Source organism: Carassius gibelio, chromosome A6, assembly GCF_023724105.1.
Source record: "Carassius gibelio isolate Cgi1373 ecotype wild population from Czech Republic chromosome A6, carGib1.2-hapl.c, whole genome shotgun sequence".
NCBI classification, from domain to species: Eukaryota; Metazoa; Chordata; class Actinopteri; order Cypriniformes; family Cyprinidae; genus Carassius; species Carassius gibelio.
In genome coordinates, this window is record NC_068376.1 from 9,005,178 (window position 1) to 9,019,116 (window position 13,939).

The window sequence follows — 13,939 nt, forward strand, 5'->3', positions numbered from 1 at the left end:
AAAGTGCCCATGATTTGACTCAGCTTATTGATTTAATTCTTTATTATTATTATTATTATTATTATTATTATTATTATTATTATTATTATTATTTATACATTATTGCTCAATATTAATTATTCACAAAAGTTCTGTTTTTACTGCAATAAATGCAGCCTTGGTGAGCAGAAGATATTTCTTTTAAAAACATATAAAAGAAACAAATAAATAAACAAAATAGTATAAAAATGTAAATGTAAAAAATTATATATTAAAAATCAGCTTTTAAACTTTTAAATGGTAGTGTATATAGGCATGATTTGATTCAGCTGAGGGTTATTCAACTGGGTTATTTAATTTCTCTGAGTTATAATCTCGAGTTATCCTAAAAAAAAAAAAAAAGCATTAAAAGAAAGGAAATGTGATTTTTACTTTAGATTCTTGGCAAAAACACTTGTTCAGTTTGGATGTGATTTCCTTATTTCCTTTTTTTATTATTATTCTTTGGATGCTAAATAATTCATTCAGTTATCTTCTATTTCTTCAGAATAGTCTATTCAGTCTATTCAAACTATTCAGTTTTTGTAAAAATGTAAAAAATTAAAAAACTTGTTTTTGAATATCAGACTTGTTCTGAAAAGGCCGTAAGATTTCCTCAGAAACCTTTCTTTACTAACTCTACAATTTCTGGTCTTTCAACTCTTCATATAGAACTTTACATGCTCGTTTTCTTTGTGAATAACATGTAAGACTCTCTAACCAGATCTGTTCAGCAGGTTGTTAGGGTGAAAACATGGCAAAGTGCTTTGAGAAGACATCCAGGTTAGTGTCAAGAGGGAAAAAAAAAATACAGGACACAGCAGAAGGAGAGCAAACGTTCAGTGACTGCTTTAACACTGCTACTCTGACCTGCTCTGTGCATATATTACAGACTGCCTTTAATAATGGGGTTAAAAGTGTGACAGCCGAGAGATGCTGCATAATGACGACTCAGCACCTACATAGGACACTTCTGCAATCCTTCTTAGCCTGCCCGCCCCATGCCAAAACCACACACACGCATACACACACGCTGCAAAACAAGCCCAGATATTTATCATTTTTGGGTGGTGTTAGATTATAGAGATGCTCATGTAGAGACAGTTTGACAGAGTGAGATGAAGAAGTGAAAGAGGGAAGGGGGAAGGGAGAGAGAGAGAAAGTAAATGATGTCTGTCAAGTACTGGAAAATCCATCTTGAATATACTGTGTAACAACAAGGACATAAGCAAAAAAAAACAAAAAAAAGTCGTACACAGGTTACGATGAGCTGTTGATAAGAAGATGTGATTAAATGTCTTGGCCTGTTTACAGCTGGTATTAACACACATCTCATATGCATCTCTGGTGATGACCACTGATCAGTCTCTGATTTCACGGCTTATTCATCATTTAAGAGAGAGCAGAGATACTTAAAGGGGGGGTGAAATGCTCATTTTCACTCAATCTCCTGTTAATCTTGAGTACCTATAGAGTAGAACTGCATCCTTCATATCTCCAAAAAGTATTTAGTTTTATTATATTTATAAAAGAAAAATAGTCTGGAGCTAAAGAATCACGAGCGCGAGTAGGCTTTTGCGTTGAGAGCGTTTGGAAGTTTTGACATTACCATGAGGAAAAAACCATCATCCAAAACAAACCATGGCTAACAGTCAGATTCAGCCGTTTATTTATGATCCAGAATCAGATCCAGAGGCTGAAATTGAACAAGAGCAGCAGCAACGAATACAGCAGGACGTCTCTATGTGGTATGTATTGAAACTGTATATATTTGCTTAGCGGTTTTGGAAAATGACTAAGTTCCACTTTATGTCATCTTTTTTTTTTCTTTAAAGGTGTACAAGGTTTACTTGATGTGCTTACGAGCCGATAGCTAAGTTAACAACACAGAGATATTTGAAGCAGTTTTACTCACCGCCTGCGGTTCCAACACACGATCGTGACCCTTTTTCGTTGGGACTGCATTATCCTTAAGAAATAAACGATATGCAAATTCGGTGTCAAACTGGGCCTTGTTTGTAAAACAAGCATCTTCGAAATGCAGGGAACAAACAAAAACACTTGCACAACTCCGTCGATGCTCTGTAAAAATAAACTCCATCCACTGGTCCCTAATGCTGTTTTTTTTTTTTTTTTTTGGTAATCTGTGCAGGGTTTTCTTGCCCTCGCAACCAAAAACACACTTTGGGGACATTTCGCTCTCGCTCTGGTCAGTGAATGTCTGCTCTGCTCTACGGGAGCGGGCACTCTTCCGGGAGAAGTGTTTTTAGGACCCATATAAGGAAATTCATTTTGGGGGGGTAAAGTGATGGTCCAACCAGATGATGTCAAGGAGATTAATACACAGGACACATTAACATTTACACTTCAAATAGATGTGGCCACATGTAATCTCAACCACCTCCAAAAATTTTATTTGATTTGAGTGATCCAATGTGTTTCCACTTTGTACCTCATTTACACTTGTGTTTAGTGCAGTCCACTTGTGATCAGATCATTCCAGGTGTCAATGAAGTTCTATAGTCTGACACCATTACACACATAAAACCACCCACAAATCAGGCATTCAGCCTGTGTCAAACACTAAAAGATTTCACATCCATGCACAAGCAGACAGACACCACATTTCTCACACTCACACGTACACCAACACATGCAGACTGTAGGCAGATTGATGTGGGTGTTGAGCGGTAAATCCATTCCTCCCTCACGTGGATCCATACAGCTCTGCTCAGCACTATACGTGGTATGCCTGTGCCATGGGGTCAAAGGTCACACTGTCTGTCTGCCGTCCTCGCAGTAATATCTCCCTCCCGGGCGCTGCCGCCACAACTATATTAAATCACATCAGACTCACCTGAAGCTCCATCTCTTCATCCATATTTCATCTCTCTCCATTTTAATAGCACAGCACTTTTTATCTTGATGTATTTATTAACTGCTCTCTAAAAAAAAGAACTTTGGTGAGGAGAGGGTGAAATGAGGAAGGTTTGACAAGTTTATGGAGTAAGAACAATGCCTGTTCATTACATAGTGTGTGAACGGCATTTGGCAGATGGCTTTGGATAGGTGTTGGTGTGGATCTCTTTTGGTCGATAACGTCCTGAACACCTATAACTTCAGCTCTGGGCATTGAAAGATTGCGAAAACTTGAAAATGTAAAGGTAATGGAAAACTAAATTATTTGATCATTTGGGTCAATGACAAACAAGTGTGTCCTGAGAAAGAAAAGGTACAACAATGCAAGTGTTTTCCACAGATTTTGAATACATACTTAACCATAATAAATGTGTATAAATTTAAGGGTAAGAAGTATTGTTTTTTTTTTTTTTTTTTTTTTTTTTCACAAACATTATAAATGATCAATTAATAGATATTCAGTTTTGTGATGTCATACCACAATTTGTTTGTTTTTCAACTTAAACCAACCTTGCCATAACATAAAAGTCAAATTAACTGATGTTTAAAAGACTGTGACTTTTTATGTTTCTGCATGTTGTATCACATGACTTTGATTAAGAGGACAAACTTTTGTATGTAAATATACAGTGAAGCATGTTATGTTTTTTATTTATTCTATGTTTAATTATTAGATTTGGAAAAATTTAATAATAATAATAATAATTGGCTTGTTACTGATCTTAAATTTGGAGATATACTTTGCTGCTTTTTAGCACTGGTTAAAGTTCTTGTATTTCAGCTACCTGAGGTTTTGGCATCCCGTTCTTGAAAGGGTACTTTATGGATTTGATTATAAATCCAAAAAAAATAAATAAAAAGAATTATAAAAAGATTATAAAAAGATTATAAAACTGAATGACTTTTCAGAATTTGCAACAAATCATTTCTAAGATGTTAAACGATACCAGTTTATCAGTCCAATGCATTGTGACATTCATAATTGACATAAACATGTTGTTTGGCAGATATCCCAAAATAAAAGCTTTATTATTCAGTCAGGATCAACATATGTGTGATGTGTTTGTTTTGAGGGAGAGGGGGGGTCAGAGTGAGTTTTACGGTGACTACGTCAGCAACGGAACAGCATTGAGATCTTGAGATCTTTGCATCTTGTCTTCTACAGAAACCCATAAATTGGTCTATAAATTAAAGGATGTCCAGCAGTGTAGCAAAGTCAAGGTCTGTACCCGCACTATTGATCAGAACCTTAGACCAGAACAGAATCCAGACAGAGAAATGGGAAATGTATTCTGCATGATTTATTTAAAGACATCTTGATCTATTCATACTGTATTTCTTGTAAGAACCTTGTGTGTTTTTATAGCTTAGAATAATTTGATATATTGTTATGATAAACAAAGTATTTTACCTGAGATCTATGATGATGGCAAAACATACCTGTGAAGTGGAGACAGATCACCAGATCCTCTGTGACAGTCCAGACAGTACTGATTGATTCATTCATTCATTCATTCATTCATTCATTCATTCATTCATTGATTCATTGATTGGATTAACCACTAAGTATTTTAATCACTGATCAATTTCCATTTGCCACAGTCAAAGGCCTAATACAATCTTAATGCAATGCATACGATGTCATCTGTAAGAAATCCATGTGATCAAGAGGGTGTAGGTGTGTTTTTAAAGGGCTTCAGTCGCACTCTTGTCAATTTTAGTGCCCTAGATTAGATACAACTTGACAAAAAAAGAAAACGTAAAAAGGAAGAAAGTTAAAATGTATGTTTTATGTATGTGTTGTTGTCTTGAAATACTGTGGTTTAACATACTGTACAAAAAAAAACTGAATAAAACTGGCAAATTCACTTGACACTAAATCATCACTGTGCACATGTTGAGATATTTATAATACTTTATTTGGGATTCACACACACACAAAGCATTGGTAGCTTATGGCAGAATTTTGAGTTTAAAATTTAGTACCTTTGAGCTTTGAAATTTGAATCTGAAATAAATAAATAAATAAATTGAGTAAGTAAGTAAGTGTGTGTGCAGGACTGATAGCTTAGATCAGTATTTCAACTTTAATGTAACTTAAAAAAAAATCTATAATGATGCACTGTAATAGTTATTATTATAAAATAGTTAAACAAAGATTACACATTTTACAAGAAAATACTATTTTCAGTCTTTTAACATAAAAATTGAATCTTTATATTCAATGTGTTCCTGTTTCTTTATAACTGAACCATCACTTTGTTCATTCATAAAATGGTTACTTTCTAATATTTCTGCTGATGCATGGTGTCACTTCCTGGAGGATGATGTTATTCTGGGACTGATTAGAAGGATATTACAGATGCCTAACAGGAACCTGTAAAATGCAATTAACAACAATTATTTCAAATGATAATTGTTGATTAAAACACTATCACAGTGTTTAACATTAAACATTTTGAACAGAGAAAGGATTAAATAATAAAAACAATATATAACATTTCTTAATAAATTGCCAATTTTTTAGAAGTTGAGTGGCATAGCACCAACAGCTCATGTTCTGCTTGTATGGTGATGCTTGTATGTTTGTAGCATGCATTATACTTTAGTCTACAATGCTGTTGCAAACTCTATTGCTCTAGTTACCTCTTTTCATCAACTCTGACAGACACTTCTGTCTGCTGTGCTATTTTCTTCACTCTCCTCTCATTCTGTCATCTTCCCGCTCTCCCACCCCCCCACCCCCCCTGTCTCTCTGATCGCTCTGTTGCTCTCTGTTGTTGTCAGAAACAGTCAGCAGGGGGTTCTGGGAAGAAGCGGGCTCCTGCTGGCACTGTGAGTCATCGGTGAAGAAAGGTCGACCAGACAAGTTGTGTATATTGTCACGGGAGGAGCACAAGACAGACACAGTGGGCGTGGCGTCAGGCCTCGGAGAGGCTTTTATTAACAGAAATCATAAAACAAAGGGAATAAAAGTGGCCAAAGGGGAAAAGTGTCCAAAATAACAGGGGATCTGGTGTCCTCGTCGTGCTGCAGGGTTTGTGTAGGTCGGGCAGTGTTCATCGAGGAAGGGTCCAGGCAAGGGGCGGAGTCCGGCGGCCGCACGCGCTCCCCTCCTTGGTCCGGGGCGCGAGGGGCGGCGGCTTCTCCTAGCGGCCGCGTCTCTCTCGTTGGCCGCGGCGCTGGTAGGGGATGGACGGCCCGGCATCCTGGCCCGTCGGCCGTGTATACGGGTGCGGTTCCCATCCGGATCGCGGGTCCGGCAGCTCACGTCTTGGTGGCGCGGGAGTCCCTCAACACACCCTTCCTGGACCCACGAGGACACCAGTGTGCATGCACGGGGAAGAGACCGGTCTCCTGAGGAGAGGCGCGTTGGGCTTTTAAACAGCGGCGGTAATGAGGCTCCACTTCCTTCAGGTGTGCCCCATCACACGCCGCCAGCCCTGACTCGTCCAGCGCCCCTCCTCTCACACACCCACTCCAGTCGGGAGCCTGGTGAAGGGCGGCGATTTAGGACGGGGTGCCGGTGACAATCAGGGAGGAGGCAGCTGACTCGTCACATTCCCCCTCCCAAGCGACATCCCCGTCCCCGGGGCGCCACCCACACGGGAGTGCTACCATCCTCAACCAGGCTCCAAACGGTCGGAGTGGGCGGGGCTTCCTCTCCGGGCGGTCCTCCCTCTCGCAGCGCACCAGAACAGGGACAGAGAAACCGGGTTTTAGTGACAGCCTCAACCAACCACAGGGTAAAATGACAATAACAGAAGTCACTTACCCCTTTTGTGGCTGGGAGGCTGTCCCCAGTTTTCCTCCGTCCCAGTCTGGGTTCTCACGAACGTTTACAAGCGAGAGGGAGTGACGTCACCAGACGTTTCCCAACTGCGCTGTCTAGGCTCCGCCTTGCCCGCATTCTCCACCAGTGTCACGGGAGGAGCACAAGACAGACACAGTGGGCGTGGCGTCAGGCCTCGGAGAGGCTTTTATTAACAGAAATCATAAAACAAAGGGAATAAAAGTGGCCAAAGGGGAAAAGTGTCCAAAATAACAGGGGATCTGGTGTCCTCGTCGTGCTGCAGGGTTTGTGTAGGTCGGGCAGTGTTCATCGAGGAAGGGTCCAGGCAAGGGGCGGAGTCCGGCGGCCGCACGCGCTCCCCTCCTTGGTCCGGGGCGCGAGGGGCGGCGGCTTCTCCTAGCGGCCGCGTCTCTCTCGTTGGCCGCGGCGCTGGTAGGGGATGGACGGCCCGGCATCCTGGCCCGTCGGCCGTGTATACGGGTGCGGTTCCCATCCGGATCGCGGGTCCGGCAGCTCACGTCTTGGTGGCGCGGGAGTCCCTCAACGCACCCTTCCTGGACCCACGAGGACACCAGTGTGCATGCACGGGGAAGAGACCGGTCTCCTGAGGAGAGGCGCGTTGGGCTTTTAAACAGCGGCGGTAATGAGGCTCCACTTCCTTCAGGTGTGCCCCATCACACGCCGCCAGCCCTGACTCGTCCAGCGCCCCTCCTCTCACACACCCACTCCAGTCGGGAGCCTGGTGAAGGGCGGCGATTTAGGACGGGGTGCCGGTGACAATCAGGGAGGAGGCAGCTGACTCGTCACATTCCCCCTCCCAAGCGACATCCCCGTCCCCGGGGCGCCACCCACACGGGAGTGCTACCATCCTCAACCAGGCTCCAAACGGTCGGAGTGGGCGGGGCTTCCTCTCCGGGCGGTCCTCCCTCTCGCAGCGCACCAGAACAGGGACAGAGAAACCGGGTTTTAGTGACAGCCTCAACCAACCACAGGGTAAAATGACAATAACAGAAGTCACTTACCCCTTTTGTGGCTGGGAGGCTGTCCCCAGTTTTCCTCCGTCCCAGTCTGGGTTCTCACGAACGTTTACAAGCGAGAGGGAGTGACGTCACCAGACGTTTCCCAACTGCGCTGTCTAGGCTCCGCCTTGCCCGCATTCTCCACCAGTGTCACGGGAGGAGCACAAGACAGACACAGTGGGCGTGGCGTCAGGCCTCGGAGAGGCTTTTATTAACAGAAATCATAAAACAAAGGGAATAAAAGTGGCCAAAGGGGAAAAGTGTCCAAAATAACAGGGGATCTGGTGTCCTCGTCGTGCTGCAGGGTTTGTGTAGGTCGGGCAGTGTTCATCGAGGAAGGGTCCAGGCAAGGGGCGGAGTCCGGCGGCCGCACGCGCTCCCCTCCTTGGTCCGGGGCGCGAGGGGCGGCGGCTTCTCCTAGCGGCCGCGTCTCTCTCGTTGGCCGCGGCGCTGGTAGGGGATGGACGGCCCGGCATCCTGGCCCGTCGGCCGTGTATACGGGTGCGGTTCCCATCCGGATCGCGGGTCCGGCAGCTCACGTCTTGGTGGCGCGGGAGTCCCTCAACGCACCCTTCCTGGACCCACGAGGACACCAGTGTGCATGCACGGGGAAGAGACCGGTCTCCTGAGGAGAGGCGCGTTGGGCTTTTAAACAGCGGCGGTAATGAGGCTCCACTTCCTTCAGGTGTGCCCCATCACACGCCGCCAGCCCTGACTCGTCCAGCGCCCCTCCTCTCACACACCCACTCCAGTCGGGAGCCTGGTGAAGGGCGGCGATTTAGGACGGGGTGCCGGTGACAATCAGGGAGGAGGCAGCTGACTCGTCACAATATATATGTGGATATGTACATGTGCAGTGGAGATGATCAGAAGAAAAAGTGGGCTGACCCACTGTGGCTAAGACTCACAAACAATCATCATAACACTGCCCAGAAAGGGCAGACACATATTTGTATAGTGGGGACTTTCCATTGACTTCTGTTTTTTTTTTTTTATACAGAGCTAAAGATTTTTTCTGTCTCATAACCCAGTACCTGTAAACACACACAGCGTTTGGTCCTAAGCGTAACTTAGAATCTCTTCATCTCCTTTATTGTTTTATATTTTCTTATTTTTTATTAATCTTAAACTCATTCAGAACCATAAATTAACTATAAAAAATGTAATGATTTGAGTCTATGTAATGTTTTTAGTATAAATTTACCTGTTTAGGTTTGATACTGTGACCCTAGTTTACATTTTGTCACTCTAGATGAGTTTTATTCATTCAAAACTACTTCTTATTTTTGTGCTGCAAAAGCTGTACAGCTCTTATTAAATTCTAACTTATATCACATATAGTTTAATTTGTACCATATTTATAAAATTAGCATTGCACAGAGAGAAGCCAGCTGACACAGAAACACAGAAAAATCAATTCACAGAGACACTAATATTTTATAAGTGTCTCTTTTTGGACAGTAATGTGATACAGATTCTAAGCTTTTCAGCTTAAATTTTAGATTTACATTTTCTAACACGTTGGCAGAAGTAAATAAATATTTTCTGATGCTTCATAAACAAGGCATTGATGCATAAATTCATCCGATTAATGTAAATGTAAGTAGATCAGAAGTACCCTGCTGTATGTGTGTGTACATGTCATTCCCTCATTCTGTGCGTGTCATGCTGTGATGGTTTGTGGAATGCAGCCATATTTATTTTCATACAGCTTTCAAGTCCTGATTAACTTTTTTTAAGTTTAAAATTCAATACAGTGACAGTTGGAAAGAAAAAACATTCATATTTGATTACACATTGTCTGTAAATATAGAAGAAAAAGAAAAAAACCTGGCTCCTTTTACATTATGTAATGAATTTGACCAGTTTCCTCAGTTGGTATTGCAAAATCAGCAGTACATGCATTTTACAATACAATGGTTTGGTTTAAATATTAAATACTGTCATAATTATGAGATAGAAGGTCAAAATTTTGACATTAAAATACAAAATTATTAGATTAAAAGTCATAATTATAAAAAAAAAAGTCAAAATTCTTAAATAAAAGTTACATTTATATCTCAAAATAATTACTTATGTCAAGTTTTTATCTAATAATTATGACTTAGTTGGCTATACTTTTGACTTTTGATCTTATGAATATGACGTTATCTCATTTCTTTTTGTCATAATTTTGACTTAAAGGGATAGTTCACCCAAAAATGAAAATTGTGTCATTAATAACTTACCCTCACGTCGTTTTCAAACCCGTAAGACCTCTGTTCATCTTCAGAACACAGTTTAAGATATTTTAGATTTTGTCTGAGAGCTTTCTGTCCCTCCTTTGAAAGTGTATGTACGGTATACTGTCCATGTCCAGAAAGGTAATAAAAACATAATCAAAGTACTCCATGTCCCTTGTCAAAAAATCCTATTGGAATTTCACTTTGTCCTATTGGATCCTACTGGATTCTTAAAATCCTATTGGACATTCTGATTGATTTTAATGGAATTTCACTTTGTCCTGTAGGATTTTATTTGATATTTTATTTGGATATTGTGTTTAATTTAATGGGATTTAATACAATGAACAATGTCTACATCAGGGTGAGTTTAGGCAAACTGCAAGTACTATTTGTTCATAAAATAAATACAATGGAAAAGTGTACCTTTAGAATAAAAAAAATAAAAAAAATCCCATATAAACATTCCCCAACTGGATCTCATTAAAGTCCTATAGGAATGATCCTACAGGATATTTATGTCTTGTCCTACAAGACTATTCCTATCAGAATACTGTAGGAACGGTTCCAAAACATGATAGAAAATCCAATTAGAATCCTGTACAGTTTTTTTATTGGAATCCTTTAGGATTTTTTGACAAGGGGTGACATTAGAGGGTCAGTTAGAATTTGTTGAAGCATCTAAAATACATTTTGGTCCAAAAAATAACAAAAACTATGACTTTATTCAGCATTGTCTTCTCTTCCAGGTCTGTAGTGAGCACGTTCACTGCAGTGTAGTGATATCCGGTTTCGCAAACAAATCATTCGATTTAACCGGTTCTTCCTTGTGAACCGGTTGAACCAGTTCACCAAATCGAACTGAATCGTTTGAAATGGTTCACGTCTCCAATAAACATTAATCCACAAATTACTTAAGCTGTTAACTTTTTTAATGTGGCTGACACTCCCTCTGAGTCCAAATAAACCAATATCCCAAAGTAATACATGTACTCAGACAGTATAAAATTGAAAATTAAGGCTTGAGTCAAGGGCAATCATCGCCAATGACGCCATTACGTCGAGTGCAAAAGAACCAGTGAACTTTTTTTTCAACCGGTTTATTGAATCGAACTGTCCGAAAGAACCGGTTCGCCATAAAGAACTGAACTTCCCATCACTACTGGTGATCCAAAAACCGATGCAACTGGTTCTTGACTCGAGAACGAGTCAATCTTTCGTTCATTATCTGGCGGTGTTCATCTTCAGTTCTCTCTTCACAGCAGTTCAGTCAGTGTACTGTTTGAGTAAATTAATTACTTAGGGATATTGGTTTATTTGGACTCAGAGGGAGTGTCAGCCATATTAAAAAAAGTTAACAGCTTAAGTCATTTGTGGATTAATGTTTATTGGAGACGTGAACCGTTTCAAACGATTCAGTTTGATTTGGTGAACTGGTTCAACCGGTTCACTAAGAAGAACCGGTTCAATCGAATGATTTGTTTGCAAACCGGATAGCACTACACTGCAGTGAACGTGCTCACAACAGACCCGGAAGAGAAAACAATGCTTAATAAAGTTGTTGTTTTTGTTATTTTTGGACCAAAACGTATGTTCGATGCTTCAAGAAATTCTAGCTGACCCTCTGATGTCACATGGACTACTTTGATGATGTTTTTCTTACCTTTCTGAACATGGACAGTATACCGTACACACAATTTCAATGGAGGGACTGAGAGCTCTCTGACTAAATCTAAAATATCTTAAATTGTGTTCCGAAGGTCTCATGGGTTTGGAACCACATGAGGGTGAGTCATTAACAGTGTTGGGAACGTTACTTTAAAAAAGTAATTAGTTATAGTTACTCACTACTTGTTCCAAAAAGTAACTGAGTTATTAACTGAATTACTCTATAATAAAACTAACTCGTTACCAGGGAAAGTAACTATTGCGTTACTGTAAAAAAAAAAAAAAAAGTTGCTACATGTCAGAGAATTTGTACTTTTTTTTCAGTTTTCACAAGTCAGTTGAAATGAGTAGAACAGACAGGTGTTCGTACATAACTGTCAATATTTATTGCACGTCAAAAGACAGCAAGAGTTTTATCCTGCACTTCAAGTATTATCTTTTTAAGAAAGGGTGTTTTTGGCCACTAGCTTTGTAGATGCTTCACACATTACATGCACGTTCTTGCCCTTGACCACAATGAATTTAAAGTAGTGCTCATATCTTCACCTTGAAAATGCCAACTTTTCATCGGATTGCTCCTGACTCGCCATCTCTGCTGCGAATCTCTGTGTAGCTGGTTTTTTTTTTTTTTTTTTTTTTTTTTTTATATTTATTTATTTTTTTAGCATACATTGCATAACATTTATCAACAATACATCCAAAGTCAACAGAACTAATGGAAGAAAAGGAAAGATACAAAAAAATAAAAAATAAATAAATAAATAAAATAAAAAAAAATACAGCAAATCAAGTATTAATCATTGTACAAGAAAGATCTCATCATATCTCCTCAAAAAAGAAATAAATTTTTTGTTATTAATTATTCTTAGTGATTTAATTAAATATTCTACTTCACATAAGAATTCTATAAAATTACGTTTTTTCTTAAGAATTCTTTGTTTGTGAAAATAGAATTTTGCTACAAGGATAAGAAAGTTAACAGATGATTCTAAAGATTTGTTTGGGTTTTCAAAAAAACAAACAACATCCTTAATGAGTAAATTACAATTCATTTTAACTTTAGAAAAACAGTAAACACTCAAATCTTTCCAGAAAAGTGATGAAACATTGCATGAGAAAAATAAATGGCAACTGTCTTCACTCTCTTTTTTACAGAAGGTACATACATCAGCTACATCACAGAATTTAGACACAAATGCATTGCAAGGGTATATATTATGCAGAATTTTAAAGTGCACTTCTTTCACTTTATTCGGTATGCAGTACTTATATGGTAATAACCATGTTTTTCTCCAATTAATATTAGCTATTTTAGAACCCCAAAAAAACTTCCCTTTTGGAGAAATTGAGGTTCGAGATTGAGAAAGTTGACGAATAAATGTATTATTACATTCTTTACTTAAAAGCGAAACTCCTCCCAAACATAACTGTGAGAGTTGTTTTGTGCATGACTCATAGGAAAGGGAAGCTTTCATTAGACACATTAAACCAGCAGGAATCGCCTTTATAACGGAGTTAAATTCTTTAAACGGAATGGGATATTGATGGATATTCATAAAGCATTCATAAGATAACAAATCACCATTAGAGTTGAAAAGATCAGCAACAAAAATTATGTTTTTATCAAACCATTTATCAAAAAAAATTGATCTGTTCCTAATTTTAATATCCATATTATTCCATAATATGGCTTTGTGGGGGGAAAAGTTGTGGTTGTAAACTAGTTTCCAGGCTAACAATGCTTGTTGATGAAATCTAGCCAATTTAATAGGTAATTTACCAGTAGAGTAGTTGCATTTCATCAAAAAAGAGAGGCCACCAAGTCTCTTAAATATATTAATAGGAATAAAATACCACAAAGAATCTGACCCAAGCAAACATCTTTTCATCCAATTAATTTTAAATGTATTGTTAGTATCATCAAAATTCAAGACTTCAAGACCCCCCTCACTCCTTTTGTTTGCTAAAACATATTTCTTCAATTTGTGAGATTTATTGCTCCAAATAAAATCAAGGAAAATCTTATCTATATTTTTGGAAGTGTGATTATCTACAGCTAAAGACAGGGAAGGGTACACAAATCTGGATAATCCTTCTGTTTTGGATAAGAAAACTCTGCCTAAAATTGATAAATCTCTTTGGAGCCAATTATTAAAAATATATTTTGTTTTCATTATCCTTTGAGAAAAATTCAGAAATTGTCTACTAATTAAATTTTTTGTTATATGAATTCCCAAATATTTAAGTTCATTTTTAATAGGTATATTTTCAATTTCATTTTCTACAGTATCAAATAAGCA